At 46.3% G+C, this 26479-nt stretch overlaps 1 protein-coding gene across 9 annotated transcripts in view; it reads left to right on the top strand.

Moving 5' to 3' along the window:
* The first annotated feature begins 4461 nt into the window (after positions 1–4461).
* The window catches only part of ATXN1 (ataxin 1), a 204613-nt gene continuing 182595 nt past the window's right edge, over positions 4462–26479 (top strand). For 7 of the 9 annotated variants that reach the window (XM_085220170.1, XM_085220164.1, XM_085220166.1 and 4 more), the window contains exons 1-2: positions 4462–4814; positions 9155–9275. The gene's annotated coding sequence lies outside the window, so the exon portion shown is untranslated. Of the gene's footprint in view, positions 4815–4867; positions 5468–9154; positions 9276–26479 lie in introns of those variants that run through there. The other 2 variants (XM_085220171.1, XM_085220172.1) reach the window with 1 other exon arrangement.

Here is a 26479-nt window from a genome sequence, read left to right as displayed (position 1 = left end):
TTCCCTGCTGGTGGACTTTGACCCCAATATGAAGTGATCGCTTCTAGGAGGGAGACAGCAGCTGAGCTTCTGCTCCTGCCTGACCCCTTTGCTCACACCACCTGCAGGCTTAAGGGCAGTGTCAGAAGACCAGGATGTGGACAGAGGCCTCTGACATCTTGACACCGTAGGCTGCAAAGCACTTAACAACCCGTGGTGGTTCTTACTCGAGCGTGCCTAGACCAATTGAGCACCTCTAGAGAAGCACTTAGCATTTTTATTTTCCACTGGTCACTGCTGGAACAGCATTTAGGGCTAGGTTTGGCTGTGGTCCATCCCAGGGCCACTACTGGTAGCTTAGCTGCTTTTCCTTGTGCCTCAATGACAACTAACTGACAACATATTCAAAAGATGAAATCTGTCTCAATTTTAAGACTTCAGAGGAGTCATCAGTTTTTGTTCCCTTAATGAATTGCTTTCTCTATTTAAAAAACAAACAATACCAACCAAACAGAAAAGCATCGTGTGTCACATCTACACTGAAGGAGATATTTTCATTTTATAGCTATTGAAGCTATTGTTATTTTAAAGGGGAACTTGACTGCTTCTTTTTAAAAAACAAGACAGTGATGAGGTACACATTTTTTACCTTGATATCCCATTATCTATCTGATAAGATATGACAAAAATGTTTTGTTCAGTGACCCTGCAGGCCATACACAGGTGCAGTAAAGAAATCAATGGCAGCCTTTCCTTTGAATTCACTTGCAAAGGACCTCAGCATTTTAGACCAGAGAGTTTTCTGACCTCACCATTTTAAACCATAGAGTTTTCTCTTTGAGAAAGTGTAGTACTACATACTTGCTTAGTCTTCATGAGTACTTGGCTGTGGCTTCACTAAATGTTAATTTGTATGAGATAATTGTGGCTTTAAAGAGACAGCATTTGTTCTCCACTCTCATTTCCTTCCATCTGAAAACAATCCCAGCTAAGAGTTTTGGAGACAGTCATCAACCTCCCTGTTCTGACAGGGATACACTCATTTCTAGGCGAATACATGAAAAATAAAGATGTTAGTCATACGTTATTGTGTTCACACAAGTGGCACTTCAAGTTAAAGAATACATTCTAAATATGTTATTGTTCAGGTCGTGTACATGTTTAACTTCCCAGAGGAAAGCATACCTTAATTAGCCAGCTGTAATCCAAATTACAGTTTCTCATTCGTTAAAGCTGTTAAAATACCTTAAATCAGCTGCCTATGTCTGAAATAACAATGAAAATAACTGCATTTGCAAAAATTATCTGAATGCAAGCAGGCTATAAATAGAGAGGAGGTGGATTGGACAGTCTGCAGATCCTGAGTTGGAATAAAAACATCATACTTAAGCCAAAAACATGACAACCAATATTTTCTGTTATAAAAACATTTGAGATTAATTTAGTTTTTTTTATGAAAGCTGTCTGAGATTGAAATCGAGAGCAAAGTTCTCTGTTTATTTATGAGCCAGCACTGATACCTGAAGCATAAAGCAAGGGACCTTCAGAGAAATGCCAGCAAACTTTTGACTATTGGAAAATCCTTCTTGCCATGGAATAACACTTGTCATCTGAGCAGATTGTATGACAGGTCTGTGAGGTGGATTACTACTGTCCACTAGAGGCTGTAATGAGACCAACAATGTCATTTTATGACAAATTGAAGTCTTAGGCTGTAATGATCGATAATTGTAAAATCACTGTTCACATGCAGTGCGTCGTCAATCACTGGATTTCCCTGAATGTGGATGTTAAAAAAAAAAAATAAATAAATCCAACTTATGTTACCTCTTATTTTCCTATTTTTTACAGATACTGATTACATAAAGCATGCATGTTGATGGCGCGACATCAGTGACTGAAAGACAGTTTCTCCTAGACAACGTGCCTCCTGCACGTCAAACTGATGACTGTCTTTTGGTCAAGAATGTGTTCAACTGGGAGTCTGACCAGTTTCAGCATGCTACTGGCAGGAAGCACTGCTCCAGTGGGTTCCTGTGTCCAACTCACACCGTGGTGCTGGAGCCCTGATCTGCACGTACTGCACTGCCACAGTGCCTCTCTCCATTCTCAATGTCAGAACTGTCCTGGTCTGCAATTGTGTCTATTTTCTGAAACAAATGACTTTCACCTCTGGCACAGTTCTGCACGTCTGGGTCAATAGACTGCACTGCCTTGATAGACAATGAGGGACCTTTGTCCTGGCCGTGGCAGCACATGAGACCTTGCTCAGGTGCTGCTTCCCACCCTCGGTGCCCCCACCATGCTGTGTGCTGCTCGCTGCTGGGGGAATGCTTTGAGCCCTGCCATAGGTCCTCAAAAGAGGAACTGCAGAGGCATAATGGCATCTTGTGATGTGGAAGCGCATCCTGCATACCAGGCAATGCCAGCAAAGGCACCGTCCCCTTATCTCTGTTATGTAACCACCATCAAAACGAAGGTGAGTTTGTGAACCTGATGTGGTTGCCTGCAGTTACGGCACTTCCCCAGGACATGGGCAGAGACTGCCTTGCTGGGAAAAAATACTGCTTTGGTTTACAACTGACGTACGCTCTTCCAACTTTGAAGCAGAAACATGGACAAAGATTTAAAAGCCAGAGGCTGGTTCATAGCAAAAAGTGTGGGTCCTGCGGCAAACACCATGGCCACAGGATGGAGGAACACACAAGCCTCTTTACACAGCCTGCCGCAGAAGGGAAAGTTGCCCAAAGCTTGCTTCAGCATGAATGTGGCTTCTCTTCCACGGCGTGTGCCACACCTCTTGGCAAGGTGAAGGTTTGAGAAGGAAAGATTCCTTTCTCCTGAGGTAACAGGAGTACAACTGGAATAAAAAAGGTGGCAAGAGGGAGAATGCCGCGTCTGCAGAACAGAATGCAGAGGATGGGGTGGCAGCTTCTGTGGGGCCTTCACTTGATTTCCAGCTGTCTCCAGCCTCTGCTTCTCTCCCATGGTTCCTTCATTAAATCAATGAACCTTGCATTAGCTGGGTGAGGATATTTTTGCTGTCTGCCACATGGCCATAGATGCACCATCTCATTGCTGAGTGGCACGTTCGTCCAGACATACGGGCCTGCTGTTGTCCCCAGAGCGCTCTGAAACAGGCAATCACTTTGGGTTATGTAGCGAACCTGATCTGGAGAGGTAGAAGTTGCATTGTTAAAATATCCTTATGCTCATAAAGCCAGTCTATATGACAGCACCAGCTCTCAGTCAAGAGCTGTGCAGATTAGCACATTCTCTAGGAAATACGGAGGATGAGTACAGTCATTCATAGAAGGGACTCTGCTTTGCTGAGCTGCATACCGACAGAGCTCTAGGGTCTTTCGCATCCAGACTAATGCTCGTTCCAATGCTAAAACATGGTGGTACTACCTGTGGACACACACATGACACATCTGCACTAGAGACATCTGCTTGGAGCTCACAGCTGTGCTGGGGGCGGATTGGAAGAGGCTCAGCCAACAGCCTGCTCTGGGCAGCCACAACACGGGGAGCGAGCAGGGCGCTCTCGGAGCCCTTCTGGGGTGAGACCCAGCCTTGGGGGTTTATGCAGCATTTCGTGCGGTGACTTTGGGATGGGGAGAGGCTTTCTCGGCGCCGTGCCTCCCTTCCTGATGCCAAAGCAGAGCGAGCGGTTCCCTGTGCGGCAGTCGGGTTGCCAGCAAGCAGAGCAGACGCTGTCCTGTGGCTGTGTTCCTCCCATTCATTTATTCTGGGAGAGGCGGGCAGTGGTCTGCGCGCAGCCGGGAGAAACGAGCGAGAATCCTGCCGGAGCGTGTGCGAGGAGCGCAGCGGGAGCGAGTACCCAAACATGCGTGGTGCAGCCCTGCCTGCCTCGTAGTGCGGCGACGGAATGAGTCAGAGCCTCTTTGGTCTGAATGAAGTGGAAGGTACTCTCTACAAAGCGACTCGAGCATACGCCAAGGATCCGGAAAAATAAAACTAATTCAGAAAACGGGAGTGGGATGCGGGCTCCTGTTCTACAAAGCTTCACAGCTCTCCACGGCAAAACGCAATATGGCATCTTAAATAAAATCACCCTCCCCTGACTCTCACGGCGCTGCCTCCGAGCCGTCCCCGGCTCCCTGGCGCGCGTTTATTTCCTCCCTTAGCGACAGCCCGGCCTCGGCCGGCGCTCCCGCATCCCGCACGGCCGCCCCGCTCTCCTCTCGCCGCTCGGCAGCGCGCCGCTCCCGGTGCCCGCCGGTGCGGCTCCCGGCGCAGCGGGGCGTCGGGGCGAGGAGCGGCCGGGCGGGGGGAGCGCAGAGGGGGGAGGAAGGCGGCTCGGCCACGGGCGGCCCCCAAAGGGTTAAGGCCGCCGGCCCCGGCGGTGCTGCGCGTATGCAATAATCTGTGTGGCTCTCTTGGCCGCCTGCCAGAGTGCTGCCTTGCCTCCTCCTCCTCCTCCTCCTCCTCCTCCTCCTCCTCCTCCCCGCTCCCCCCCCCTTCCACCCCCCCCCCCCCGCGCTTTCGCGTGAAGTAGGATCCTTGAGCTGTTGCAGAGGCAGCCAACTGCTCCATATTTGGCTTCTATTACACATTTACATACTGGAGAGCGGAGCGGCAGCGAGCGCTGTACCGCAGACATCATTTCTACTACAGCGCCGGAGCAGCCCGCAGCGTGTACCCGCGGGGGAAGGAGCCCACATACACATACACATACACACACACACACACATATATTTACACAGACATATTTACACACACACACACACAGACCCCCGCCCCGGGAGGACGGCGGTGCGCGAGTCTGGGTCCGACCCCCCCGCCAGCCCCACCTCCACTGACACTTTACAGTAAGTGCCTTTTTCTTCCTCCTCTGCTTTCTGCCCCCCCGCTCCTCCTCCTCCTCCTCCCCCGGCTTTTCCCCTTGTTTGGGTTGCGGAGCCACCCGTGGTTCCCGGCTGGAAAAACACGGGACCGGGGGCGGCTGTGTTCGTGTGTATATATGTGTGTACGTATGTATGTATGTATGTGTGTGTGTGTGTGTGTGCGTGCGGGGGGCAGCGCTGCGGCCCAGCCTCAGGGCCCGGCCCGGGCGGGGGCCACGACATGGCCGAGGGCAGCGGCCTGGGCCCGGGGCTCGTACGGCCCTCCCGCTTCTCCTCCTCCCTTCTTCCTCACCCCGCCGGCAGGGTGCCGGTGGCCGCGGTGGACATTTTGCGGGGCGTGTTTGTAGCCGTGTGTGTGTGTGTGTGTGGCGGTGCGGTGTGTGACGGGGTGCTGACACGGCCCCTGTGTGTGTGTGTGTGTGTATGTGTGTGTGTGGGAGCGGGGGGGCCGCGGCCGGGCCGGGCCGCACGGCGCATGTAGTAGGGGCTGGGCGGCCGCTAAGGGTGAATGAAGCGAGCGGGCGGCGGAGGAGGAGGCGGCGCTGGGACGGGGCCGTGCCCGGCGGCCACCCCGCGCCGCCGCTCCCGGGGCCCAGGCCGCCCGCGGACAACGCCCGGTACTGCCGCCGGGGGAGCGCGGGTGGGAGGGCCGCGGGGCACCGCCGTTCGGCCCCGGCGCCGACCGGAGCTCGGGGTCGGGTCGGTGTTGTTCGATATTCCCCCCCTCCCTCCCCAAGCCCCGGTAGGGCCGCGATCCGCGAGCGCGATTCCTGGGGGTACCGAAGTCTGAATTAAAGGCGCTGGGAAACGTCAGCGCCCGCTGTGATAGCGATAATAACGTGACGGAGCGGCGGCAGAGGAGGAATTACCGCCGAGCGCTAACGGAGGAGCAAACAAGTCGGAAGCCGTTATATAATGCGCCGTGCGGCGCGGGGAGCCGCGGCTGTTTGGGCGCCGTTGGCCGCACAGCAGGCGCTCCGCGGGCAGCCGTGCCGAGCCGGGCGGGGGGACGTGCCGTGCCGGGAGCCCCTCCGTGCGCGGGGCAGAGCGCCGCGGGGCTGCGCGTCCGTGCGGCGGCACGCCGAGGGCTTTTAATTTCGCTTTCGAGCCCTTCCGCAGCGGGATCGCCGCGCCGCGCCTCCGCCCCTTCCCCCGCGCGGTCCCGGGCTCTTCTCGCAGCCCCTCGTCGCCGGAACCCGCCTGGCACCGCTCTACCGCTCCGATGAGAGCGCGCTGCCATGGCAACGGACGGCCCCGGCCGCTCAGGTGTGCGCGCGCCGTGCGCCCGGTCGCCCCCGTGCCGTGTGCGGACCGCAGGAGGAAGGGGCGGCGGCGCTCGGGGGGCTGCGGGCTCGCGAAAACTTTGCCACTGCTCCCCTCTCCCTGCCCGGTCGCTGTAGGCCGCGAGGCCGTCCCGCGCCGAGCTGTGACGGTGGGAATACCCGGTGCTGCGTGCCCGAGCAAGGAGCTGTGTGTTGGGGGACGGCTGGCTTCCTTCTCCCTCGGTTAAAAAACCCGAGGGGCGTACGATATAAAGATTTTCTTATCGGCAAACAACTCGTTGCTGGTACTCTGATTTATTTTATTTTGCATTCGTGCTCGTTGAAATACAGCAGAGTAATAGAGTGGGAAACTTTCCGCCCCAGACAGCGTAACGCCGTGACAGAGCACGCAGTGCAGCCCCGCGCTGCGTGCCGCCCTCCAGGAGCGCTGAACTGAGGATCTCATGCCGGCCTTCCCCCCCGCTGCCCGCACTCAGGCGCCCAATCTGGTGCTCGATCCTAATGCCGTGGGCCTGGAGCGGCTCCAGGGGCTGCTTGTGAGCCGCGCACACGATGTGTATCTGGGGTAGCTCAGCTTGTTGGACCCCGGCCAGGCACAGAGCAGAGTAGCAGAGCTCAGGCGCTGATCCGCTGCCTGCAGCCATCGTTTTCCCAATATCTTTCTACGGCAAAAAGCACCGTGGGAGTTTTGCCCCCTGGAGGAGCCGCGTTAGCCACGTGCAGGAGCGGTGAATTACTCCCATTGCTAACCGCACGTGCATCCACGCTGCTACAGAGCGCAGCCCCGGAGCGTTTCACATCTCGGTGGTGAGAAGTTGCCGGCACGGTGCAGCACCGGAGCTCCCAGGCAGCCCGTGGGCCGTGCTGACCGGCTCTCTGTGCCCGGGCTGCCTGCCTTTGGAGGGGAACGTCCTTCCTCTGCGTGCCGAGGGGGCTGGAAGGAGGGCAGCACGTGGAGAGGAATGGTAGCAGAAAGTGAGATTTACAGCACGGCTGCTGTCGAACTGCTGCTGCTTGCCCGGTGCTGCTGGTGACGTGCTCCATGGAGAGGCAGTTCACCCGTGTGACAGAGCACTGCACAACAGTTACTTCGAAAAGGCCGTTTGTGTGTAGTTAAAGAGACTTCCTGCAAGTACAAGGCGCAGCTCTTCTCCCTGGCCTGGTCTGATTTACTTAGAGAGGCTGAAGGAACCGGTCTTGTTTTAAGAGACATTTACAAGAGGCCTGGAATTTCACTTCACCAAAATTTTTATTTTTATGTAATAGATCCAGTGGCCTAGTTTCGTCTTAATTAAGAAGATAGACGTTAAATGTGCTCACCTGAAAAGCAACTGCTGATTTAAACATTAGGATGTGAAAGTAATGGTCTCAGTGCCGTGCCTAGCAGAGCAAAACGAAGGCCTGATTCTCCCCGTGCTGAAGTTCAGCAGCACGTCTGAGTACAGGGCAGCGAGGACTGTCGTTGTCATTGCTCATGCAGCGCTGGCTTTTGCTGTGGTGTGCTAATTGAGGGGAAATGCGATGAAGAACTGCAGTGGGGCTTAAAGGAAACGCGTGTCAGAATTGTGGAGGGGCTGCAGCGCTGGCTGGGTGCAGGGCTGGGTGGTAGGGCTCCCTGGTGGGCACACTAGACTGGGTGGGGACTGCAGGTACGGTCTGGGCGCTCTGCACGGCTCGAGTGGCAGATGGAGCTGTAGGTCTCCTCAGAGGTACGGTACTGACTGCTGTAACAAATACCAACACAATTAGCTGAAGAGGCAGCAGTCTGACAGGCTTGGCACAGGTAAATGCTGCAGTTCGCTGAAACGACGTGCTGTATTCCAGTGAGTACTCCGTAAGAAGTTGTATGCTTTGCTCAGCCTGAGCTTGCAAGCCAGAAATCCTGATCTCATTTGGTTTTACTCGGGCAGAGGCACAGCATTTTGGAATCTGATGTCATACGTGCATCTTGTTCGGTGGTTTGCATTTTTTATGAGCTGAAGTTTTTTTACACAGTTTTGGCTTAGCTGATTGATGATGGATGCTTCTAAGTGAAAGAAAATTTGCAGTCTCCTGACTTTTGTAGAAAGGCAGAAACTGGACCTACGACTGTAATTCCTTTTTGATCCCCCTGCAAACACTGAGAGGGTAATGCTGGATGCTTTCTGTTTTTCCCTAAAAGCTGTAGTCTGAGATGGCTCTGAAACACATGCAAATCTGTGTGCGTGTATTGGTCCCAGTCTGCAAAGTTGCTTTAGTACATGTCCCAGCGAGGGTTTTGCTGGATGAGGATTGATTAAAGAACCTATCTGGAGTTAAGTATGTGTGTAAATCCTTCCATAAATAGGGACGAGTCAGCGTGCTCATAAACTGAAACAACAAAAGTGCTTCTGAGTGAGGGAGAAACGGTCCCACTAAATCCTTTTATTGTCCCAAGAGTGATAAAAATATTTGGTGAGATTCCAAGTGGGGGGGGAAAAAAAAAAGTATTTTGTTGAATATGTGATGTCAGCAGAATGTCAGTGCTGTTGCTCACAGTATTTTTACAGAAGAAAAATTCAGAAATAGAAGAAAAAGAATCATGCTGGTAGCATTGGCTGTTGTTTACATTGTTTGAGCATTTGCAGCGCTGTGCACTGGCTCTAATGTGCTGCGGTTAAGGACAAGGTAACGCCACGTTCCCCTGGCTGACTGCATTCACCCAATGTCAGCAGTTGCAGCAGTATTCTGAGTTGTGCCCCTCCTCAGATAGAACACAAGCCGGTTCTGCTGGCACTGAAATCAGCTCGACTCCCTTATGGTTCTTCACCTCGTCAAGATCACATTTAGGAAAAGAGTGCTCTGTTGGAATAAGTGGGCTACATTCTGTGCTGTATGTGTGCTGTCTGTGAGACTGAATGTACAATTTATTTGTGCTTGAATAATAGCAAAGCAATCGCTCAGGCTTCATTAGGGTGCCTTAGGGAGCTGCCATTTGAGTCTTACCTGTGTTTTTGCTTTGTTTTATTTTGGCTCCCACCTCCTCAACTTTGGGATCGCCAGTCACGCCGCAGGCCGAGCCAGACGGGCAAGCAATACAAGCTGTGAATTTATTGTTGACCCCTGCAGGACAGTGACCACCTTCACCATCATCTTCGCCGTACAGAGATGCGCTGTCAGTAAGGTGAGAAAGTGCTGCCTTTTCTTTTGTCTAACAAGCATGCGCTGTCTGCAGAGGGTTCTGGTCAGCACGGGCACCTGAATGGAGTCCGTGCTGTTACCTACCTCCAAAATGTCTGTACTTCCCGAGCCTGGCAGTAGAGGTCCTGGAGAAACTCATCACAGAAATTCCATTAGCTCTGGTGACTCAGTTGGGTGACTGACAGGACAGTGCGTTCCAGATGAGTGGTTTTATGTTCACCTCAGGTCAGAGTATATGCAGTTACTAAAAGATTGTAGCACGAATGGAAAAGTTTTACAGTCTTTGATCTTTTGTTGGTTAATACCACAAGTATAATTATATAAATCCTCCCCGTGCTTTTGTGAACATTTTTAGCAGTTCTTGTTCCGTGCAGCTCGTTTGACTTTTCCGTATCCCAATTTCCTCTCAAGCACTTAACTTTGCCTGGTGTGAGGATACTTCCCAGGATAGCTGGTCACTAGTGATGTGCTCGAGTGTCTTTTACTCCAGTTTCAGGAGTGTTTTCAGTTCTTCTGACTTTTTTCCCCAAAGTTCTGGAATCAGACAGGATGGAGTAGCACACTCAGCTCCCTCTCCTCTTCCTCACTTCTCTTTCCTGTGTGGCTGGGGGGAATACCTTGAAAGAACCAAGTCTAAGGGCTCAACAATCGTACTGCCAATAAACAGAATGTAAATTTTTATTTCTTTAATCTGATTGTCATTAAGCCAGCTTGATTTTTCTGGACCTATTTCATGATTTTTGAGTGCTTGAGATTGGCAGTGCTACTAATACTTTTTTTGGGGGGAAAAAAAAGAAAAGACAAAAAGTCATAACAAAAATTTGACATCTCTAAATAAAAGAAAATTAAATGTAGCAATTACTTGCAGAAGTTAAGGTGCTTTTTTTTCCCCTTTATGCAGCCAGAAAACTCCATTACTATAGCATTCTACATATGAGGGGTTGACCAGAAAGCTTCTGTTGCAGAATAACTTTTTAATATATACAGCACGTCGGAGAGGTGTGTGGCACGTAATTTACATTTTATTATGGTTGTGGGGTAGGGTGCTGTGCTGTAAAGGGAAATTGTCTGAGCAAGCAGTTACATGTAAAGACATGCCTCTTAGGGTTTACAAATGAGCTGGAGTAGTGGGGGTGGACTGATAGCACTATGCTCCTTCAGAGCAATAGGAGTTTTTTTGGGTGAACAGCCAGCCCAAGTGCCTGTGCACTGACACATTTCATCTTTCACTTTTGGGACAGAACTGACTGGGTAGTTGCTGTGGGCTCGGGAGATCAAATAGAAAATAGAAGGGAGCTCTCTGTTATGACAGCAACGTTTCCACAAAATCTTTCATTTTTTTCAGAACTGGCACAGGTTTTATGAAGTTGTATTTATTTGCAGAGACAATTGCTACAGGACAGCTTTCTATCTCTTAACTAGAAGAAACGATTTAAAGTGTATTGGTTGAATCCAAAACTCCGTGTGAGTTACCCGCGGTGTATCTCTAAGTCACTTAGAATATTTTAGCATCTGGCACTTCCTGCGATGGCATGAGAAAAAGTATGTTACGTGTTGGCAACAGTTTGGATTAAAGAAGAAATAACCTAGTTAAGTCTGCTGCAGTTGTCTCAGTTACAGTGTGAGAGGAAGGGAGGACTGTGCTGCTTTTTTTCTGTATCAGTGCAGTTTGAAATGCAGCGTTGTCTTCTGGACTTCAGATCAGATCTTTTTCAGCTCCTTTTTTTGGACGTGCTGTCTCAGTCGCCAAGCGTGGGTTCCTCTATTGGCCTTGTTAGTTAGTGCTTATTTTCTCTAGGGATCGATCAAAATCAGTCCTACTGTATGAGTAAAGAAAAAGTTACTGAGATAGCGACTGCCTGCTGACAAGCGTTATCTCTTACAAGCGCTTGATTTAACAGAAGGGAACTCAAAAGTAGTAACACGTGAAACAAACATGACCCAGAGCAGCACAGTGAGCAGCCACAAATAGGTTTCATGAATTGAGATCGAGCACTGCATGCTCAGACCCAGCATCTTTTCCAGCACTCACATTTTTTTTGGTGGGGGGGTGAAGTATCAGCAGCCCTGCTCTGTTCTGCGCAGACGCAGACGAGTTCTGTCCGAGGGATGGAACATCCGGCATGCTTATTTCACCGGGTACCTCCAGTATCAGAGCTCAGAGACTTTGCTTCAGCCCTGGTGTCCCCCCACGTGCGTTTGTACTCACAGAAGGAGGCGTGTGGCTGCAAGGAGTGAAGCCGCTGCGGTGCGTACGCTTGAGGCGTGCCTGCCGCTCTGCTTCGAGCAGCTTTCCTGCAGAGCCTGCAGAGCTGAATGAGGGCACTGGGATTAGTGAAAATAAAATTACATGTGTTGAGATATGGCTTTCTTTTTTTTTTTTCCTCCTGATTCCTGACTTTAGTTAATTTTAGCCTGAGTTAAAAAATGTTGAGTTATTGTTATTTGTTCAGAACTCGCTCTCCCTCCTTCCACGCAGGCAAATGACTCAATGCTTTCTTTTAAGCAGTTGTGTCGAGAGGGTTTTGCATGAGGCACTGGATGTTTGAATAACTATAGTGTTCTTTTCAATCTTTTTCACTGTTGAGTCACTTGATATTTATTAATCATGTTGTAGTATCGGGTTGAATTTGCAGCCACAGCCTGTTTGTAAATTTTTTTTGCTGAATTTTCCATAAGTATATCTGCACACTACCTGTTAAGGTTTATTTTTCACAGAAGGCCTAAGCTGTGCTTTGCACAGGCTTTCGGCTGCCGCTCTCTGTAAATGAACAGCAGTCTGTCCTCTTAAAATATTATTTACTGAATGTAAAAGAGGTAATCTGTCTCAATATTAGTGTGTCCAAAGGCAATTTTTTGATTGCCATATCGGTGTTCCTTTATCACAGCTGATTTTATTTCCTCCCTCTTACACTGTTTATCAAGGCCTGCAATGGCTGTAGGGCTAAAAGAAGGCAGCGGTGGAGACTGTGAGCACATTAACAGCACAAATGAAATGAAGATGTGAACTAGGTATAATTGGAGAGTAATTAGAAATCATTTTAATTTTTTTTAATTGTTTGTTTTGTGGCTGAGTGAATAACTTTTTGATAAATTAAATGAAGAGACGTGAATGCAGTGTCAGATGTTGGAGATGAGGCCTGGCCACCTCCCCAGCCCTACCCCATCAGCCCTGTGGTGCCCTGCCCTCATTTTGCTCTGCTGTTTCCTCAGCAGATGCTGCTGTAGCCCGATGTCAGATTGACTGGAGGTTTTGTAACACTGTCTGAAGTATAAACAGAGCTGGCTGCAGTGACTTGTCTAGGTGGAAGCGCTAGGCTCTCATTGGTAACGTGATATAAGCCACCGCCTGAGGTTTGATTCACCTTCTGTGGTATGCTGTGGAGATCTGTCCTGTGCTAGCATTACTTTATAGCGTGATGTTTTGACTGATGGAGCAAATATTAGACAGAAACAGAGCATGTGCTGAGGGTCAAAATGCTGTGACTGCCGTCCCTGATCTGTAGTTCTGTACAGGCCTCAGCATCATACATGCCTTCCTCCACTTACCCTCGGTATGTTCGGTAATTACTTCTTTAGTTGTTGGTGAGTTAGCAATGATCAGTTCTGTTTGGGACTAGCCGAAAGCCTGATTTAGGGGTTTACTGACTCACTCTTCAGTCTATAAAAAGCAGAAAAGTTTAAGTGTTTCTTGTTTGTACAGGAATGTGGTTGTGAGCATTACCACATTTTTGTTTGTCAGGTAGCCATGCATGAAGGCCCTTCAGGTTTTGCAAATTGAACATTTCTGTGAGATGAGCTACTTGAAGAAAGTCAGGCTTTAACGGAGAAGGCTAAGTACAGACAGCAGTCTTAATCCTTCTGAATTTGTCTGCCAGGGAGCGTTTTCTCATTGGTGCCGTCCTTGTCAGTATCACGTGGAGCAGCTGAGCAGGGAGTGCCTTTTCCGGTTACTATGATAGTAAATGCACTTACCCTCCTCCTTAGCCCTTGAGCACGTCCCCTCCCTGGTAGCAGCCTGTCTTCATGGCCGTCTGTCCCCAGGCAGTCTGACAGCAGGCGATCTGCAGTGTTGGAAAACTCATTGTATGCAAAGGGAGAAAATCTCGCTGGCTTATTACAGCACAAAAAGTTGCAAATTAATTCTTCATGTACCGCTAGTGGTTAAAAACCCATCGCGCTAATCATATGAAATGCATTTTTATTTACAGATTAGTAGGCTCTACTCTGACATATGACTAACAGGGAAGCCCCTCCCTTTAACAGTTGTATGTCATCTGCTTCAGAGAACTAATTACTTGGCAATTCCCATTTGATAATTCCCTCTTTATTTTCTGATGAGTTACTTAACAGTGATGAGCTTGTTGAGCAGAATACCGTGCTTAATCTCTGCTTGAGAAACTACAGTGTGGGCCTGGGGATATCATTGTTTTCTGACTGCTGCTTAGCCTTGCCTCGGAATGCTGAAACCACACTAAGGCATGTTAACAGTTCGCAGTTACCGGTAAGCTTAAGGGGAGCGGTGCACAGAGTTTCCCAGAAAATAAAAGAAGGGTTTAGATTGCTGTTGTGGTTGCATTTTAAAATAGTATCGTCTGCAGACAGGATGTTAAATGCATCATTTCTCTAAAAATCAAAACAAAGCCTAACGCGATTTAGGAAATACACATTTGTGTCAGAGGTATCTCCTGTGCATCATTAATCCTCTCCAGTGCAATGATATATTTTAATGGGAATTTATTTTTTTTTTAAATCACTATTTTCCTGTAATACTTATTTGACAGTTCAGTTGATAATGGTAATTATCTTAATGTTTGATACTTAAATAGGATATCGCCGTGTTTTCCCTGCTGTTACCTGTTTTTCTTTATCCCCATCCCTCCCCCCCCAGCCCCTTTTCACACTCTTTGACTCCAGTGACCACAGCAACCCGTGTTTCTGGCTGGGGAATGCATTACAAGCCTCACGCTAATTACTGCCTTGCAGTGCTTCCAGAGGGTACCTGAGTTCAGCAGCGCTTAGCTACAGCACCAGGCAGGGGGATTTGTGGGGTGAAGGGACATCAGTCTGCTCACGGCTGTCCTGGGGAGGTCAAGGTGAGCCTTCCCTCAGATTGGGGCCCAAGTGGGTCCCTTTCAGACCCAGTGTCTCTGAAATTTGACTGTGTCAAACCATGCCATTGAATGTGATTTATATCTCATCACCAGTTTTAGTAGAGGAAGGTTTGTGGACCAACTGCAGTTACTTTGACTGTCTGGCAGTTTTCGTGTAGATAGTAATACCAGAAGAATTGGATTTTAACCAGTCAGGTGGTATGAGCTGACAACTGGATTCTTTTTTTCTTGTACTTGAACAAGAAGTGTAGTATTTGTTGTATGAGATCACAGAATATTGCATCATACGGCGTGCTGATTTATTAGATGTTCACAGTGATGTCTCTTGGCCAGTTACTGGTAGTTCTCTCAGGGGTTTATTTTATCATTGACAAAAATGCATTTGTACATAGTTGCACATGTTTTTTTGTAAAATTAATCAGAGGAACAGTAATCTTATGAAATGTACAATTTAGAGCAGATTAACCTGCTTTAATTGTGTTCATGAAGTGCATCAGCTATAAGATTTTTAGAGAGGCATGTTAATCAAGTTGATCAAAGGTAGCTTGAAGTACAGAATTCAAATACTAACACAATTACATACTATCTGTTTGTATATTTGCTGCCACTTGGGTGATTTTTTTCTCATTTTTAAGACAAAAATAAGTTCCATTTTACCGTTCTCTGATCACTTTCCTCTTCAGGCTTAGCAGCACTGCCTTAAGGATGCCTCTGCTTGGGCAGCATTGCCTATCACTTCAGACTGTGCTGAAGTACCATAGATTTGATCAGTGCTATTTTCTTCCATCAGCAAGGGATGCAAATTTCCTTTTGATTAAAATTGAACTCCTCAGTAAAATATTTTGCTGCAGATGTACCAGTAGTGATTGTTCTACCAATACTTATGCAAGTAAAACACTACAGTATGGATATCATGAACATCATCTCTTAGTTACTACAAGACTTTAATTTCATGCTAATGTCTTAAAATTTGAGCATCCAGTTTTAATGAACAAACTCCCAAACCGTGTCATTAATAGGTATGGAGATTACTCAGAACTTCAGTTGTTTGGCAGTGTCAAAAAACAAAAAAATGAAATGGTGCCACCCCGTCCTGCTTTATTACAGATGAGGGACTAATCCATCCTGGACTCTGTGTTTCTCTGCTTTGTGTTCTCCCTGCCTGCATCCTCACCAGCTGCTCTGGCCACATTACCAACTCCTCTGTGGGCAGTACTTCTCCAAGGCTGGTGTAAAGGCCAAAGACAGACAAGTGAGCAAACACTTTTCCTTTGCATCTTCTGGTTTGCAGAACTCAGAAGACGCTTTAACTTTCCCCTTAGGTCTCCTCTGCTTCCTCTTAGAATCAGGGATGAGTTTCAAGTTTCCTACTGTCAGTCTTAGTAAATTTTCTTGGATGTTCCTTATGATTTGGCCTGATGTTTTTGTTGTTGATCATACAGTTCTATTTACTTTTTGAACTCGACAGTTGATTAAGGCGTAGGGTGATAGCTGACACTGCAGTACAATCTCTCTAATGTGTTTTGAGGTCTGCGTCGATGGGGAGAGAGGAGGAATGGTGGATGTCACGAGTCACTAACCTGTAGTTTAAAATTGCACTGTGCCTTTTTTCTGGGTACTGCACAACTATATTATGGATTAACTTAAAATATAGGTGACACTATGACACTGGAAGGACTGAAGAAAGAATCAAAATCTGTATTTTGTTCTGTTTGTACAAGCTGAGGGAATAACTCAGTCCCAGTGTGTGGTCTTCCACTATGAGACTGCCACAAACTGACAGGGGTACAGCCTGGGATTTGTTGGTCACCACGAGCTTATTTTGATTGCAGATCTGTGGCAAATTCAGGAGAAACAGTGTGCACTGACGGAGTGAAATAAAGTTGTGATAATAAACTTCCTGTACGACATTTGTTGTATGACATTAATATCCAGATGTTGACATCTGTTAAGAAAACAGCCAGAATGGGCCCTAAGTAAGATGGATAGGAGGTACGTAGCAAGCATCTGAAAGGTGTTAAATAGCAGCAAAGAAAGACAACAAGGACCTGAACTTGTTGAACGTCATGCTGGTTGAAAGGAATGGAAGAAATGCAAACTAAGACATGCTTCTGCTACGTTAGCAGCAGCACTGTGCAGTCTGTTTGTTTGAGCTGTCAGCGGGCTGGCTGCAGTGCTTGGTGCTGTTTGTGCAGCTCTTGTCCTAGCTGGTGTGCCTCTGGGAGACCAGCAGTGCTATGCAGCCTGAGCTGCAGCACAGCTTGTCATGCTTCGTGCCTGTGTTACAGCAAGGTGCTCCACCACAGCCAGCAGTGGGTAAGGGTCTGGTGCCCACCTCCGTCCTTAATACTGAGGTTTGAGTGGAACACTTGCATATGGATGGGCTGTAATAGACTGTGGCATCTGGCTGTGTGTCTGTGGGAGGGCTGAGGCCCTCTGATATTGGAGCTGTTGGTCTGCTTGCTGGAATGATGCTGCTTGGTAGTTGAGCGTTAGCTTGATTCTTCCTTCAAGTGAAGAGAGAATGAAGACTGTTCCTCAGTCCCCTGTCCTCACTTTCTGGCCTTCATGTGGATGTGCTGGTGAATTAGACTCACCTTCATACAGCCAAGCAGTATTTTGCCCCATCATCCTTCTGTCCCACTGTAACCTTTCCCTGATTTACTCTCCTGTTGCTGGCCAGTCAGTTTCTCTTCTCACCTCCTTCTCTGCAGAGTTTCTCCCACGCTCAGCACTCCTGGCAGCAGCTGACCCACTTGCAAGGCACCCACTCCACATTTGCTCCCTGCCCAGTGCTTTGCTGCATGCTGCCCTTCTTTGGGCTTGTCCTACGTGTGTGTTCCTGTGTGCCTAGAGTCCATTTTCACTTACAGGTTTTCAGTACCTCAGTCATTATCTGCAGAACGGCCAGTTTGAACATTGTTTGATCTCCCTCCCTTCCTCCTTAGTCATAGCTGGGTTCTGAGCTCTGCAGCCCTGATGATCTGTCAGGACAAGCCTTTCCCTCCATACAGCCCTCCCTTCTCCTCACGGGGGGGGGGGGAGGAGGAAAAAAGCCTTTATTTCTTCTCTGGAGCGGCGCATTGGATTGTCAGCCCTGCCTGCCCCTGCCAGTCCTCCCTGGCTGGCAGCTGCAGCATCTCTTCAGCTGGCACCTTGCTTTCCAGGCTGGTCAGCTGGTTGCTCACAAACCGGGCGCGTTTATCTGTTTGTATAATGTTACACGCTGGCAGTTTAAAAGTAATTCAGCTGTTTTCTCTGTAGCTGGGCATGAGCCGGGAGGCACCCTCTTTGGGTTGTTTGTTCATAAGATAATGGGGTCACTGTTACTTTCTTGTTGTACCATGTGGTCTGCTAGTCAGAGGGCTCTTACTGTGCTAATAGCAGCAGCTTCAATCATTAACATCAGCGAAAAATTGTGGTTTTTTGTACATATTATGCTAGTGGGACAAAAGTAAGGGCCTGAGCTGTTTTTCTTAAATTTCCAGTCATTTTCATACTGGCAGAATGCTAAAGTAATAGATTGCAAAACTTTCGAGATAAAAGGTAAACTGAGCCAAAAAAAGAATGTTTGAAAAGCACTTAATTCAGTAAAAGAAAGGGGAAAAAAAATTCAACATGCTGTGCATTCTGAGTGAGGCTCTTCACTGAAGGAAGAATTCCTTGACTGCTGTGGAGAAGTACAGGAATGAAGTACCCACTGAACTGAGTGAAGTTCACAGGAGGTATGAAAGGAAAAATGCAAGGCTTGCTTCCCCCCCACACCATTTTTTATGAGTTTTTTTTTTTTTTTTTTAATCTAAGCGTTTTTGCCAAGCTCTGACTACACTATGTATTTTGGTTGATGAAGTTTGGAGGTGTTTTCACAAAAAACTATGCTCTGACTGAAAGGAAAGCTGTCAAAAATAATGCCTGCATCTGAAAATCGATGCTCGTTGTAGGAAGCACCAAAAGAGTTACAAACAAAAGGAAGTTGTGGGAAAAGATGCACTATCCAAATGAAATTACTCAGCATTTTTCAGACAGTACTGCACATAGTTAGATTCTCTTTTCCCATCTGTAGGTAGTCTCCCAAGGCGAGAGAAGTATCTGGCAGCAAACAGCCACAGCAAATTGTTACGGGGAGCTCACAGTTAGGAGTTTCTTCATTCCCATGAAAAACAAGACCAGACTCCATATTGATGGAGTCCTTTTAAAGGCAGCGCCCTTTTAATCAGCAAACAGGTCCTCTGCGCATCAAATAATTAAAAATAGAGCAAAGTTTTGGAACAAGGCGTCTGGCAGAAGCGTCTGTACTTCCATCTGTGCATGATTAGCAGAATGTTTCATGATATTTAAATAGCACAAGCTTTGCTCTCTTTTTTATTATTTGTTGTGCTGAAGACCTGTTTGCTTGTTAAGTGGTCTTTTTTGAATAGTTACTGGCAAGGAATCAGGAAAGTGTATGAAGGCATCTTGTACACACTGCAAATGCCAAATTGTCCCTTTTTTCTTTTTTTTTCTTTCTTTTCTTTTCTTCTTTTTTTTTTTTTTCTTTCCAAAAAGGCACTGCCCTTACTATTTTCTTTATATCTCCCGCTTGGTTTATAAAATTTCTTACAGAGCAGTTCATTTCAACGGGAGTCTGGCGTGTATTGTGGTCATTGCCCACGGAGTAGAGTTTCATTGATACTGCTATTATTTTTGTCACAGTATTGCTCAGAGGCAGGTTGTATTGCTAGTACTTGCAAGGGTACAGTTGCACTGTGTGGTGGTTCAGATCTGCAGCTCCTGCGAGCTGTGCTGGGAGCCGCACATCTAATCTGCTGGGCACACTACTCTGAAACCTTACCCTTCCAGCAGAGACGTAATCAGCCAAGTAACAGCTTTCCAAGTGTTTTTGCGGCCTTAAACTGGGACTCCTCCTTGCTGGCAGTCATTCAGTGCTGGATTGTGTGCTCTTCATTTCTGGCTAGCAACAGCGCTTTGCAGTCGTAGCCACTGATTTCCCTTCTTACTTACGAGTAGCGTTTTTGTGTGTGTTTTACTGTGACCTGTCCTAGTAAGTGTGCAATTAAAACAAGCTGCTGCCTAGATGCAAAGTGCATGGCTCTGCCTGGGGAAAAGTATGAGCATGTGGGCAGTTTATGATGGGCAAGTGCCCTGTTAGGAGCTGGCAGGGAACTCCGATGGCTCCGAGGTCCTTTGTGAAGAGCTGGTATTCAGCCTTTGGACAATTTACCTTCTTGGATGGGCATGGAAAATAAAAGCGTTTGTGGTGTATGCAAGTGAGGTTTGGTCTGTAGCTGTGTGTTCTGTTGCATTTTTCCTGTGTGCTTGAGGAAGGTTGTGGTGTGTGATGTATGAGTACTGACCTGGGTCATCTTTTCTGCTCAGAATTTGAAAAGAGTTTGTGGTTACTACCAAGAACAAATCTGTTCACCTGCCAAGGCAAGTGTATCAACTTTGTGTGTTTGTACCTGGGACAAAACACTGAGAAGCTTCTGCCCCAGAGAGAGAACCTGTCGCTGGCCTCTGTGTAGGGCTCCCCTTGCTTAGCTGGTGCCTTGATTCTGATGATTGTCAAGCTTTCTCTGTCTTAGCTTGTATTAGCTTCTGCAAAGTAGAGTGCTCTGAGGTCTCATTGAGTTCACTTCAGCAGAATTACATCTCATGCAGGTGGGCAGAGTAATTGGACATTCTGGGGGGCGGTGGCAGGGCCTTCTTGCATACTCCTATCCATCTTGTTCTGCTTCTAGGCATCTGGGGAGGCCTGAGGACGAGTGAGTGGGTATGGAGAGCTCTTGGAAGGGGAAGAGGAAGAAGGATCGTACTTTACTGTGATAGCTGAGGACAACACATGTCCTCATTCCTTCAGCTAGGTCTCTTAGAAGCATTTGCACTTGAATCTTTCTTACATCACTGCTGAAAACTGTTAATGTCGTAGCCCTTAATTGAATTACTTCTAGAGCTGGTTGTTGACTAAGCAGTGTGGTGGGCCTGGTACTGACGTCCTTCCAGGTGCAGGCAGGAGAAGGTAGACTCAGTCTCCTATGGGAAATACGTAAAGTTGTGTCAGTAGGTTGGTTGAACTAAGCCAAGTTCTGTTTTGCTCCTAGTACATGTTCTCAGAATGTATCATAATGGTTTATTTGGAACAGCTTCAGCTTATGTTGTGAATGTGAATTAATTAACATTAGTATGAATTGCATATTGTGGAATGGAATTTGTTTTTCTATGTCTTCTGTCATACTCAGGCTACTTCAAACACTTTAAAATAATGTGTCCAGTTATAATATGGCCATGCATCTGTGGGCTAATGTAGCTGTCCTTCTGGAGCCCACAGGAGACCAAATTTAAAGATGGTTTCACTGTCTGGGATGGGAAGAATACTGGCTGTGATGTTAACACTACTGATGCATTTTAGAAAGCATTTGTGACAGATTTCTTGTGTTGGTGGACTGGATCTTACTGTTTATTACTTCATTTATAAGTCTCAATGCAGTGTAAACAGAATGATGACGAATCACAGGGCACATTACTTATTAACTGTTCAGGCCTCATTGTTGCATTCCTGGTCTCGATTATTCACGTCATGGCATACTACATGAAAAAGCTGGTAGCCCTTGATTTCCTACAGCAGGACTGAAGCTACCTTTTACCATTCTGCAACGGTATGGTGTAGCAAAGCGGGTAGACTGTCTTTTAGCCCAGGGTGGTGGGATCCTGTTAGTCTGTGTGGAAAATGAGGGCTTTATTAGTTGTTTGCAGGTCTCTGGAGGGGAGGGAGGTGGCTTGTTTCACTCAAAAACAATTCCTCTCAGCTGGCTAGAGAGGAGTGTGGATAAAATCCAGCATACAAACGTCCCCAAGTAAATGGATTATAATGGAAATGTTGATGGCCAGTCAGTATAGAGATATTAGCACGCATTTATATAACTCAAGAGTTGTTGACTACTGTAGACGTGTTGTTTTAGGCTTTATTCCCACTGGCGTCCCTCCTGTTGGCTTTTGGAGGGTTGGGATCAGACCCCTTTGGCTTGAATTTGTGGTGAAGTTAATTAAGACTGAAAGAAGCATGCACGTTCTGAAACAGTCCTGCAGTTTCAGGGAGGAGAACAGTGGAAATAACTGACCTCTGCAATGATACTGATACTCTGTGGTATCATCAGCCATACAATGAAAGTAAAATTTTCCTTGAGTTATTTGGAATGTTTATTTTGACCTTTGGCTTATAAAGTTGCCTGTTAGTGGAAGGCTGGACATGTTTTCTATGCATTCTTCCCAAAGCTGTTTTTTGACAAGGATAAAAACCCATTCTATAATTAAAGTACGCCTTTCAGAATGTGAGAATGGACATTTGCTATTTTCAGTTGATATTATTTTATGAAGGCTTCTCTACAGCTTTGGCAACTTGGTAGGAAGGAGTGGCAGGTTAGTGCTTTCTCAGCTGCACTGTTCTGACGTGTGTTACTTCTGAAGACACCTATCTATTATAATAAAAATATTTGTAACCAAAGGTTAGGTAATTACAAAAGAAAAAGATTGAACTCAGTACTGATATGGAGAAAAACAGGCAAAAGGAAAGCTTTGTTTTTTGTTTTTTGTTTTTTCTTTTGAAGAGGAGTAGAATTAATGTAAGAAAGGATTACCTTTCCATAAATACTTAAAAAATCCTTGGTGGTTATATATGAAAATTGCTATTGGTTGTGGAATATGTATGGCCCGAAGTCTGAAGCAATAAGTATTGCAAACTCAGCTGAGATTTAGATCTCAGTGGCACTCCAGAAAAGAGAATGAATGGTGGCTTTGCTAAAAACAACAAAAGTCAATTCGGGAAAATGTGTGAGTACTGCTAGAAAAGCAGAACAATACATCTCTGTGTAAAATTGCATAGGAGTGGTGTAAGTGCTGTTCTGTCACAGGGCTGTTGAAAAAGTAAGCAGGTAGCAGAAATTTACTGTTTAATATTTCACAGATAATAATTGTTCTGAATGCTTTAAATAGTACAGGAAATGTAGTGTCACAAACTTGACATTTGAATATTAATATTGATACTGAAACAGTCTCACCACAAAGAATTGTAGGACTGCAGGAGGAAAGACAGCATTTTCATCAGATAAAAACACAGCAGTTCTAAAGTCCTGCAGCTATGATGAAAAAAATGCCAAGTGAAAACTGGGGCAAAACTGTCTTTCAGGTTGGGGCAGTCTATATTCAGTTTGGGGAATAGCCCTCTAGAGGTAAACTGAGAGTTGGTAGCAGAGAAATCGTTTGTTTTTTTTTTTTCCTTTTTTTCTTTTTCTTTTGTAATTTCTCCATCACCCCTGCTGTTTGATGAAGACTTTCTCAAAATGGTCGATGGCATGGACCTACTGAGTGGATTGGGGGTGCTGGTACAGATCCGTGAATGTGGCTGGGTGCAAAAAGATTCAAGAAGATGTACTGCCTTTACTGTCCAGTCTCAAATTCACTTGAAATGTGTTATCAGTTATCTTCTGTAGCAGCCAGATTAGGCTACAGAGGTTTGGCTACTGAGGTCAGATTTGGCTAGGGAAGTCTTTCTTTTCTAAGAACAAAGTAGGGCTGGCTTTGTCTTTTTCTCTTTTTCTTTTCTTTTAACAAGGGCCGACTTTCTCTTTTCCTTTCTTTTCTTTTTTTCTTTCTTTTTTGTTTTAAACAAACAAACATGCTGTCCTTGTGTCTGTGTGCAGATGAGTGTGTTTGCACATCCTCTTACTTGGAAGTCCATTATGGCTTACCTTCTTCGTGTAAAAATATGTGGTGCTATCAGAGGCAGGTAGTACAGTGTTTAACAAGAAAATACACAGTAAGGGGCAGCCCTCATACGTGAGGAAGCCCAAGGACCGTTGCCTCTTTGCAGTCACAAATTAGCAAACTTCCTCCAAAGAGGATGCAAAAATAAAGGTGGAGGCTGGTGAAAAATCCCTGCTGATAGTGTGTATTGCAGACAGAACAAGCCAGCAAGAGCTGAGCCCGCACGAGGAACCAGAATATTCCTGTTTATGTTCTGTCTTTCTGTGTAGTGCAGCGTTGTTATGGACAGTGCTCTACTGTTGATAAATCTCTGATAGCTCTTGCCAATTATGTTGTTATAGGTAATGACTTACCAGATTGTCTCCATAAGTACTTTTGCAAGCGATATTGCTTTCCAAAATTCCCTGTCATGGAGTATGTAGGGCATGTTTTTGGCCTTACTCTGCTGGTGTAGGTTGGCCCAATTTGCAGCTGGCTGCTCAGCTCTGTGTGTGCAAGCTAGTTAATGGAGTTTTCTTTCTGCAGGCAGGAAGGAAAAGTTTGTCGGCCTCCTTTCTGAAAGTGCTTTGGTGTTGTGACTTACTTTTCCCTTCAAATAAATGTATATCTTGCGCTTTTAGACTCTTGTTTTCAGATATGATGAATGGTAACTTTTATCTTTAGAATATGCAAATGTAATTTTAGCATACTTCTGCACTGTATCAAACTCCTCCCTGCACAAACTGCTTACCAGACAATTTAAAAAGATAGGTATGTATTCAAAAAAACATCATCAACAACAACAAAAACACCAAAAAAGCCACCAAAAAAACACCAAAAAAACCCGAATATAATCTATCTTCTGAAAAGTTGACGTACTCTGAGGTACTTCAGCATATTTACACCAAAGATGCACCATTCGGTATTTTCAGGTGTAAGCAGTCTCATTTTTGCTAGCTCATGCCAGTGGCTTTTAACTTGCCCGAGTTGTTAATTGTAATAGGGACAGTCTTACCTCTGTGAAGGAAATCTGGGAAAAGTAGTTACTAATACATGAAAATCTTACTCTCTAGGGCTGCACTGTTTGTGAGTTGATTGGCAACATATACAGAGCGGATAGAAAACGTTGCTCTGGAAGTGTTCCAGTTTGTTATTATTTTGAAGTCATTTTGGATGGGTATAGATGCAAATGGTTGTGTAAGGAGCCTCCAGAGCAAGAAGGAGCTGAAGGAGAATCTCCCATACGTGAGGTTAGGTCTTAACCAGTAAATTTATTTTGTAGCCAGCTATCCACCTGCCTATCCACTCTGTTCTAGATGAAAACCTAGCAAACAAATGCTCAGGAGATTCTGTCCTATTACAAGATGGGTTGCTGTTGCAGTGATTATATAGATAGATGTGTTTTACTGTTTTACTGCCTGTTCCTACTAGCAAGATTGAGAAAAGCATCTAGATTTTGAACACAGCCTAAATGGGAGTAATCATACCCAAATACTTTTTTTTTTATGTTCTATACTTGCTCTATTTATTTAACTGTTTCTCTAAATGTCACTTAGATCTAATGTCAGTGGCGAGACAGTAGGTTAAATGAATCTTTTTTTTTGTTTTTTTAATCTAGTATAGCTGGTGTTAAGGACACAGAAGTAAGTTGTTAACATAACATTAATCTTCTGAGTTACAGCCTGAATGTACTCCCTTGATATTGATGTGAGTTAATAGAATTAGGATCAGACTTCTAAAGGAAAATAATAATAAAAACCTTAAACCCCTGACTGTAGTATCTTAAGAGCTGACCAAGTTAAAAATATGAATGAATAATTGCGACAATATACCTAATCTTCAGCTAATGTTCATGGTGAAAGGAATAGTCTTCTGTAGAGCTGTGAGTGGTCAATGTGTTATAGTGCATCAGGGCCCTGTTAATCCACAGACTACTGACAAAGAATATGGTAGCAGCTTTAAAGCGTGCCATAGACAGCATGCTTTTATCTTTGCGTTGTTGCTTAAAAGTGCATTCTGATGTGTCACTGGGGATATATGTAGTCTTGGAAAACTGTTCCCACTGTGGTATTTGTGTGCAATATGGTATGTGGCCAGGATGTACACTAGATATTCAAATCATGTATGCTGCAGAATTTGTGAATTTCCATTTTAAAATACTTGTCATTTCTGGAAATACCCTGAGGTGTAACTGTCCACAACTTCCCTTTACTAGGTAATTATTAAATATTTGCTTTCAAAGCTGGCAAAGCTGAGTCATTAGCCAGCTGGGGAGTAGGTATCTCAGCTAGTGATTTTCAAGCCTTGCACTCAAGACTGTAACTCAGAAAGTTTTCTTCCCATATTACTGTCTCATTCCCTAATGCATGTGAAGCAGTGAAGTGAGTTATCCCAGAGCCCTACTTCCTGGGGTGTGCTCACTGCCTGCCTGCCTGCCCTGGGCAGTGAGAGACGGGTGGGCGTAGCATCAAAGCCTCATTTCAGGGGGTCTGGAGAAGTTTCAGCTATTATGTATCTGAATCTTCAGGAGCAGGTGTTGAATTGTGGATGGACGTCTATCTGTCTGTCCTGAAGGGCGCTTAGGAGACCAGAGCGTAGGTTACTGCAGCGTTAGGGGCCTCCTGCTTGAAACTGTGAACGCTGGGGCCTTGCCTGCTGTTGAGGTCTTGCTTTTGAGGAACTGGGAGCTACCTGGAGGTGGGCAGCCAGGTTTGCATTTTTCTTGCCCTCTCCTGCCCCCTCTTTGCTGTTGAATTTCAGTGGGGCAGGTTTATTTCATGTGTGGGTGCACAAACTTCTGTAGGATTTTTGTGTAATAAAGAGCCTTAAGGAAACAAATGCATTTGTTATACCTGTATCTTGCAGGTGTCCTGCTCGCTTCAGTGATAAAATCTATCTCAGGCAAGCCCCACTACAGTTGGAGCACGAAGGGAAGTTGCACCATGTTTACAGACAGAGCCTTCTAGCCCTCAAGTACCATTGACTGCCAACTCTCACTTGTGTAGCGGAGGTCATCTTGGTGACACGACCAGGCTGGCCCAATGTTTTCTGAAGGCCTGGGCACCAGAGAGGTCTTGCACTCGCTCCTGGTTGCGGAGCTCCTGGCTGGGCAAAAGTACCTGTGCTGCCCTTCCTTAGAGCTGCTCCCCTGGGGAAAACGTTCATCCTCACAGTGCTGGCTGAAGGGCGTGTGCTGTAAAGCCTCGCTGGTTACCCCTGGTTAATCAGTTCGTAAAGCAGCTGTGGTTTCCAGGTCATGCTCTGTGGTGGTGATAGTGACCAGCGGCTGTGGTCTGAGCACCCTCTGACTGAGAGCTGTTTCTCCAGAGCAGCATCT

This window comes from Meleagris gallopavo, chromosome 3 (assembly GCF_905368555.1).
Source record: "Meleagris gallopavo chromosome 3, MGAL_WU_HG_1.1, whole genome shotgun sequence".
NCBI lineage: Eukaryota > Metazoa > Chordata > Aves > Galliformes > Phasianidae > Meleagris > Meleagris gallopavo.
Note: the sequence above shows the minus strand (reverse complement) of the source record. Positions and strands in the feature narration are given on the sequence as shown.